General features: G+C 48.6%; 1 protein-coding gene across 1 annotated transcript in view; it reads right to left on the bottom strand.

The window, feature by feature from the left end:
• Positions 1-6,431, bottom strand: part of WNT7A (Wnt family member 7A) — a 34,587-nt gene that overhangs the window by 3,779 nt on the left and 24,377 nt on the right.

Here is a 6,431-nt window from a genome sequence, read left to right as displayed (position 1 = left end):
TCTGCCCAACTCCACAGCCAAGAGAACAAAGCTGGAATGGGACCCTCCTCAGGCACAGCTTTTCTTCAACAGGATTGCCCAGTGCCCGACACTTTCCTTTTCAAGGTAACAAGCCTCATCTTCCCTTCTGCCTTCACATCCCCTGAAACTCTGTCCCTGTATCTTCTCCTGCTGTTTACCAGCCCAGTCTTTGCCAAATAAAACTGGAGTCCAGCTTAGTCCCTCTCTGAGTCCTGGGCCCTGTAGCTGACCCCAGGCAGCACTGACGTTGGGATAACACAAGCAAACACCCCTAATTCCAGCAATTAATTCCCCACTGTCTTTTACTTGAAAGAGGCCACAATAATTTTGATGATGAAACTCTGCACAACCTGGCAGAGCCCAGCACTGGAAAGCCCAGGCAGAGGGATTATCAGGGCTCAGGGAGTGGTCACATCATTTTTCCCCTGAGAAAACCCAGCTGATCCATGCAGCTCCAAACCTGGGCAGCCGGTCAGTGACATGGAAATTGGAATTAACCCTTTGTTACAGCCTCTCCCTTCAGTTTGGGGTGTTTGGAAACAGCAGACACTGTCACTGGCCATTTTCAGCAGAAAGCAGCCTGCACTGAAGGAGTCCAGCTCCTTGAGCCTGAAACGTCAGTGTGAGCTGGGGGTGGCAAGGACAGAGCACTGACCCAGAGGAAGGTCCCTGCCCGTGGAATGAGGGTCAGAATTAGATGAACTTTAAGATCTCTTCCTGGGCAAATCATTCTGTGGTTCTGTAACTTTTGGTTCTATGAAATAGCTTTATTTTTATTTTAGTCTAGGAGCAGATTGTCAGCACATGTGGTCTGAAGGCAGGATCACAACCCCCAAAAGAACAGGTCCAAGCCTTTGACACGAGTGAACTCAGTACATGCCAGGTCACATTTTGTGCTACTGATTTTAAATCAGCTCCTCATGCAAACGATCTAATGACTGCCCTAAAACTCAGATGTGAGAAAATTCCATATTCTGATCTACATCTTAACTTCTGCTCAAGCTTTGGCTTTATCTTGTTATCTTGAGTTTCTCTCTCAGCCACTGCATACTTCTTTTATTGCTCACTCATTCATAAGGCAGGACACTGGGAAGATAGATGAGGAGATGGAAAAGGAGTTATAGCACAGAAACCGGAAAAATAACATAAATTCCTTTAGCCTCATTTGTACCTTTTTAAAAGCTCTCTTTTTTGAAATTGAAACTAGCCAGGGATACATTTCTCAGCGCTAACTCAATCACTGCTCTTGTAGAAGGCCTTACATCCCGGTCAGATGTTCAAACTTGCATCAAAGTATTTCCAATCTGCCACGGGGATCCGCCAAATTGGCTTGGAACATGAACACAGAACACATCATGTGCCACCGACCAGGCAGGGCTGTGCCCTGGAGTGCAAAGTAGCCTAAATTGCCTTTTGGTTTATTTCATTAGCATCCCATTCAGAGCCAGCAGGGTCTGAGGGATGGGGGCTCCTTGGGAAGGAATGGGGAATTGGGAAGGCATGGGGCTCCTTGGGAAGGGATGGGGAATTGGGAAGGGATGGGGCTCCTTGGGAAGGGATGGGAGCTCCTTAGGAAGGGATGGGGCTCCTCGGGAAGGGATGGGGCTCCTCGGGGTGGCCTCGTGCCCTGGGCTGGGCTCCTGCCCCAGCCCCAGCCCCAGCCAGGCCCTGCTCTGCAGCTCTCAGCCAAGCCTGGCCACAGGCACTCAGGGTTAAAAGGGCTTTTGAACAGAATTTTGAGCAACACCAGCTGAGCCCCAGTGCTAGGGGTCCTATCTAGAGGTCCAAAAACACCTGGAAGGGGATGGGAAGGAGCACACAGGTGAGAAAGTTCTGCTTTATTGTTCTCTCTCCCATTTATTGTTTCTGTATTTTCCTAAGGTTTACTGGCTCCCTCTCCCTTTCTCTCTGCTCTCTTCAGAGGTGCCAGAGGTTCCAAACTCTCTGCTGGAACCTCTCTGGCACATCTGCCTCCTTTGTGTCCCCTGCCCTCTGCAGCTGGGCTGTCCCCTCCAGACCTGCCTCCTCTAACCCATCCTCTCCACCTGTGCCTCACAACCCCTTTTGTTACTTCTGTCCTTGCACACAAATCCATCCTCCTCTCTGGGCTTTCAGGGCCGTGTCCTGCAAATTCAGCAAGGCTGAACTGGCTCCACAGCCTGCAGAAATGAGGCTACATGGGACTTGAACTGTCCGGCCTCAGCAAAAGCAAACCCTGCAGTGGTGATTTGATGGTTCTGTTGTACTCTGATAGCAGGTGCTTGGACTATTTGTTTTACATTAAAATGTGTGGATGGTGGTATTTTAATACTATTATATTATTCCAGTACCCTCTGATGAATCAGTGCCTGTAATATGGGATTCTCTGGGTAGGGACACAGACCACAATCTTTTCCTTGGTTTCTGTAAGCCAAAAGCAGTGTCCTTCCCTTAAAAACTTTGTCTGTGTAAAAACCAGAAAGAATTCTTCACCTTTTATTTCAGGATTTGTTTCTCTGAAGGAATTATCTGGCAGCTTATACTTTTTACATCAGATTTAAACTTTAGGTGTGTTACAGACTGACTTTTCCTAAAATGTAAGAGCCTGGAGTTCACAAAATTTCAGATCCCATGTTTCTTACCAAACGACCATGTCCAGCTCCACCAGCCATGGGAAGTAAATCTGTATGCACCAGTGGGTGCTGTGAACTGGATCAAATGCAGACAAAGAGCTGGAGTTCTTGTAGCTTTGTCCACTTTTTCTTTGAGCTCCTACAGCAAACTGTCAGTACTTGTTTCTCCCTCTGTCTCCCTTTGCCATTTGCCTCTGGGAAATAGTTTGTGTGGGGAGAGCTGGGCTGGCTCTCCCTGCTGATGTTATCTCCAGATGCAGCACCTTTGGGCACTGCTATTGGGAGCACAACGTGCTTGCCTTCCCCCTTTAGCTTTGCAGGGAATGTGTGGGGTTGGCCATGGGAGGGTGGCAGCAGCAGCCCTGGATCTGCAGGGGCTGTTCCAGCTCCATGGTTCTGGAGCCTGGCTGGGGCTGTTCCAGCTCCATGTGGTTCTGGAGCCTGGCTGGGGCTGTTCCAGCTGTTCCAGCTGTTCCAGGCTCAGCCAGGGCTGTCCCACCCTGCTGAGGGGCCCATGGAGAGCTGGTTCTGTGCCTGGCATGCCCAGACACAGCACTCACACCCACACACGGCTCTTCCCAGCGCAGAGTCTGTCCCCAGTCCCTCAGTGGTGTCAGTCTGTCCCCAGCCCTGGGCTCCCAGCACCAAAGCAGCTGAGCTCCCCAAGGACCCCACACGTGGGGTCAGGGACTGCCCAGCCCCAGCTCTGCAGCCCTTGATGCCAAAGCTGTGCTCAAGGACCTACATCTCACATCTGCACATCATCCCACCTGCAGCTCACCCCCCTCCAGCAGGATTCCCGTGGGATCAGGGCAGGGCCAGGCACCCTGCAGTGCTGCAGCCAGAACCAGCCCGGCCCCAGGCTGCATCTGCAGCCCAGGTAATCAGTAATTAGTGAGATACTGACTCCTGCCCACCAGGGCCATGGTCTTGCCTAATTTTGCCTGACATCAGCCTGCCTGGGTCAGGCAATTACTGTCTCCTGCAAATGTCTGCACACACACCTTCACTACAGGTCAAGGAAAGTGTAAGTATTGGAAAATTAGTGAGATTTTCACTCCAGAGAAGAACATGGCAGGGCTTGGAGAGAGGCCACAATATTTCTGTGGGCTGGGGAGGGCCATGGGGAGATGCCCCTTTCAGCTGGTGGAAGGTGAGGATTGGTGATTGATATTATTACAGAGGCAATTGTAGCTCCTTAAATAAGACAAAGCTCCTCAAACTTTGGGAATAATGTTGAGATACATTTATTTTGCTATTGGAAAGATTCATTGAATAAAAAGGATGTTTTAAGCTAATAAAATAAAGCCATGTCTTATTTAGTCTTTCACCAAAATAAGGTGAGAACCAAATCACGTTTAGGGTGAGCCCAGGAATTGGAAAGGGGCCTGGGTGGATGTGTAGCACTGACTGGGCAGACAGCAACAGGACCATGTCTCTTAAAGTTATTGGGAAATGTCTCTGCCACTTGTTTTATCCAAGTGTGAGATCCATCTCAAAAGGATGCTACTGTTTAAGTAACTTGCAGGACTGTTCTAGCCCCAAAGCTCTGAAATCTGAGGGCAGTACAAGTTATTCCTAGTGCTTTTTGATTGGGAAAAAGAAAGAACAAGAGAGACCACGAAAAAGAAACCCTGCTGTCAGAGACAAATCCTACGGAATCTTTGAGAAATTGAGAAACTGCATAAAAGCCACTCAAATGCAAGTTTAAAATTAGCAAAGGCATACTTAAACAGGAAAGATGGAAAATATTCCCAGCAGTGGATGGGCACTAGTTATGAGCACAGAGCTGCTGTCAGATGTCTTCTGTAGGAGCACATCTTGCACTAACTCCTCTGGCAAACTGACTGGGATGAGCTTGGGAAGGATTGTGTCCCACAGAGTGACTCATTCCAGACAGGCTTTGATACCTCATCTTGTGAAGATCTTATTAAGCACAGCCAAAAGATGTTTTTTCTCATGTTTTTGATAAGTAAATCCGTGCAAAAGAATATCTGAAGTCAGTATCAAACAACTTTGCTCCGGAACACCACGAGCTGTGACTATCCCAGGAATCCTGGCACCCCAGGCAGGCTGAACCCCTTTTCTCATGACAAGAATTTTTGTGTTTTAAATCAAAAATGAGCAGGGAATCACCACAGCACGTGACCTACATCAATCAAACCACCTCTGCACTTTCTTTGGAATTGGTGTCTCAGGAAAACTGGGCAACCTGCTGGTCAGAGGGCTGGTTATGCTGGTTATGCAGGGAGCATTCTGATAAATGACACCCTGCTGCAAACACCACAGCTGCCTGGGATTTCACCACCAGCTACCTTCACTAAGGGATATCCTCTTTTAAAGAGCAGAAAAACTTTTTCCAGATTTGAAGTCATGACACCCTGAAAAATGAAAGATTCAGGAATTTCATACTCTCCTAAGTTCAATCTTTTTTTGTCCTGTTTCTGACCTTTCTCTACGCCACCCAAAGCAGGAGATTCCTTTCATTTCTTGTGTGCCCTTTACAGGATTTCATATTTATTTTTGTACTTTCTGCCTGAAATATTAGTTGCCCTTTACTTCATCTTTATAAAAAATTGATCATATGCCGGAATTATCTTTGAAATGCAGCTTCTGTTTCCCCAGTGTGTCAAAGAAGTAAAGAACAAGTATTAGTGAGACTTTCTGCATGGTCCCAGTGCTCACACAATGCTGCCAGCACGTGCAAACAGAATGAGATGCGATCCTCTCTCCCTGGGCAAGTTGTGTTGTTTAAATCACAGAGCTGGTGCCCTTCAACCACTGCCTAACACTGAGCAGAATAGCAAATGAACAAGAGCAGGACCAGCAAAAGCTGAGAGGAATGCAGCAAAAAATATTTTCTCCTGCATATTTTTCTTATACTTCTGATAACCTCCGTGACTTGCTGTAGACTAAATCAATTTATCACCACTTCTGGGTCCAGAAAGTAAATTTCACTGAATGCTTTTATAGCTGTTATTTTTGAAGAATAGCTGAACTTGGGACACAAAGGAACATAACTGGTTCCAAAAGGTGAGATTTAATGAGATGGATTCTCACACCACCTAATTAATGCTCTTCTCAAACCTAAGGCCTGGCCCTTGCCTTTTCTCAAGCTCTAGGAGCTGCTCTGTGCAATAAAACAAGGTGTCACAATACCTCAGGGCCACAGAAACATTGAGGGGGGAAAGCCCTCCCACACCATCCAGTCCAGGCTGTGTCTGATCCTCATCTTGTCCCCAGCCCAGAGCCCTGAGTGCCACATCCAGAGTGTCCCTGGACACCTCCAGGGATGGGGACTCCAACCCTCCCTGGGCAGCCCCTGCTGGTGTTTAACAATGCCTTCCATGAAGAAATTCCTCCTGAGAATTCAGTTCTTCCTCAGCTTTCTGGCACTGAGGGGTCCTTCTAGGAGAGCACCTTATCTGCTCTTGGGACACACTTCTACCCAAGCCCTCTTGGTTCACAGGAGTGACTGTGCAGGGGGATCCCGTGCATGTGCCTCGGGCTCTGAGCCTGCCCAGCCCTCAGGAGTTTGCTCTGCAAACCTGATCACACTTTCTGGAAGTCAAATGAGGCTCTGGAGTTTGAGCTTGCCTCCATCAGGGTCCTGCCTGCTGAGGTAGAGGCCATGATGTGGCAGCCCCTGATGCTGACAGCTCAGCATCTCTAGGGCTTTGAGAGGAGTGACACCCCCAAAATCCCCTGTGCCCCTGGGGCCAGGCCTCAGGTGTCCCCAGGTGCTCCCTCCCCTCTCCCTCTCCCTCTCCCTCTCCCTCTCCCTCTCCCTCCCCCTCC

This window comes from Geospiza fortis, unplaced genomic scaffold (genome assembly GCF_000277835.1).
Source record: "Geospiza fortis unplaced genomic scaffold, GeoFor_1.0 scaffold394, whole genome shotgun sequence".
NCBI lineage: Eukaryota > Metazoa > Chordata > Aves > Passeriformes > Thraupidae > Geospiza > Geospiza fortis.
This window is presented reverse-complemented; position numbering and strand designations above follow the sequence as displayed.